Source organism: Chiloscyllium plagiosum, chromosome 7 (genome assembly GCF_004010195.1).
Source record: "Chiloscyllium plagiosum isolate BGI_BamShark_2017 chromosome 7, ASM401019v2, whole genome shotgun sequence".
Classification (NCBI taxonomy): Eukaryota; Metazoa; Chordata; class Chondrichthyes; order Orectolobiformes; family Hemiscylliidae; genus Chiloscyllium; species Chiloscyllium plagiosum.
In genome coordinates this window covers 23516280-23518497 of record NC_057716.1, presented here as the reverse complement: position 1 = coordinate 23518497, position 2218 = coordinate 23516280, and positions in this window count along the sequence as shown.

Sequence of the window (2218 nt, the reverse complement as noted above, 5' to 3'; positions counted from 1 at the left end):
CCAGAGCAGCGGCCAGCATGGGGAACAGTCCCAGAGCAGCGGCCACTATGGGGAACTAGTTCCAGAGCAGCGGACAGCATGGGGAAGCGGTCCCAGAGCAGCGGCCAGAATGGGGAATCAGTCCCAGAGCAGTGGGCAGCATGGGGAATCAGTCCCAGAGCAGCGGCCACTATGGGGAAGCAGTCCCAGAGCAGCGACCAGCATGGGAAATCAGTCCCAGAGCAGCGGCCAGTATGGGGAATCAGTCCCAGTGCAGCGGCCAGTATGGGGAATCAGTTCCAGAGCAGCGGCCAGCATGGGGAATCAGTCCCAGAGCAGCGGCCAGCATGTGGAATCAGTCCCAGAGAAGCGGCCAGTATGGGGAAATCAGTCCCAGGGCAGCGGCCAGCATGGGGAACGGTCCCAGAGCAGCGGCCATTATGGTGAAGCTGTCCCAGAGCAGCGGCCAGCATGGGGAAGCAGTCCCAGAGCAGCGGCCAGCATGGGGAAGCAGTCCCAGAGCAGCGGCCAGTATAGGGACTCAGTCCCAGAGCAGCGGCCAGTATGGGGAAGCAGTCCCAGAGCAGCGGCCAGCATGTGCAATCAGTCCCAGGGCAGCGGCCAGCATGGGGAATAGTCCCAGAGCAGCAGCCACTATGGGGAAGTAGTCCCAGAGCAGCGGCCAGCATGGGGAAGCAATCCCAGAGCAGCGGCCAGCATGGGGAAGCAGTCCCAGAGTTGCGGCCAGCATGGGGAACAGTCCCAGAGCAGCGGCCACTATGGGGAATCAGTCTCAGAGCAGCGGCCAATATGGGGAAGCAGTCCCAGAGCAGTGGCCAGCATGGGGAATCAGTCCTAGAGCAGTGGGCAGCATGGGGAATCAGTCCCAGAGCAGCGGCCACTATGGGGAAGCAGTTCCAGAGCAGTGGCCAGCATGGGGAATCAGTCCAAGAGCAGCGACCAGGATGGGGAAGCCGTCCCAGAGCAGCAGCCAGTATGGGGAAGCAGTCCCAGAGCAGCGACCAGCATGGGAAATCAGTCCAAGAGCAGCGACCAGGATGGGGAAGCCGTCCCAGAGCAGCGGCCAGCATGGGGAACAGTCCCAGCGAAGCGGCCACCATGGGGTATCAGTCCAAGAGCAGTGGCCAGCATGGGAACAGTCCCAGAGCAGCGGCCAGTATGGGGAAGCTGTCCCAGAGCAGCGGCCAGCATGGGGAATCTGTCCAAGAGCAGCGACCAGGATGGGGAAGCAGTCCCAGAGCAGCGGCCAGTATGGGAAATCAGTCCCAGAGCAACGGCCAGCATGAGGAATCAATCCCAGAGCAGCAGCCAGCATGGGGAATCAGTCCCAGAGCAGTGGCCAGCATGTGGAATCAGTCCCAGAGCAGCGGCCACTATAGTGAAGCAGTCCCAGAGCATTGGCCAGCATGTGGAAGCGGACCCAGAGCAGCGGCCAGCATGGGGAATCAGTCCCAGAGCATTGGCCAGCATGGGGAAGCTGTCCCAGAGCAGCGGCCAGCATGGGAGTCTGTCCCAGAGCAGCAGCCAGCATGGGGAATCAGTCCCAGAGCGGCGGCCAGTCTGGGGAATCAGTCCCAGAGCAGCGGCCAGCATGTGGAATCAGTCCCAGAGCAGCGGCCAGCATGGGGAACAGTCCCAGAGTAGCGGCCAGTATGGGGGATCAGTCCCAGAGCAGCGGCCAGTATGGGGGAGCAGTCCCAGAGCAGCGGCCAGTATGGGGAAGCAGTCCCAGAGCAGGGGCCAGCGTGGGGAATCAGTCCCAGAGCGGCGGCCAGCATGGGGAACAGTCCCAGTGAAGCGGACAACATGGGGAATCAGTCCCAGAGCAGTGGCCAGTATGGGGAATCAGTCCCAGAGCAGCGGCCAGTATCGGAAAGCAGTCCCAGAGCAGCGGCCAGCATGGGGAATAGACACAGAGCAGCAACCAGCATGGGCAAGCAGTCCCAGAGCAGCGGCCAGTATGGGGAATCAGTCCCAGAGCAGTGGGCAGCATGGGGAATCAGTCCCAGAGCAGCGGCCACTATGGGGAAGTAGTTCCAGAGCAGCGGACAGCATGGGGAAGCAGTCCCAGAGCAGCTGCCAGTATAGGGAAGCTGTCCCAGAGCAGTGGCCAGCATGGGTAATCAGTCCCAGAGCAGCGACCAGGATGGGGAAGCAGTCCCAGAGCAGCGGCCAGCATGGGGAATCAGTCCCAGAGCAGCGGCCACTATGGGGAAGC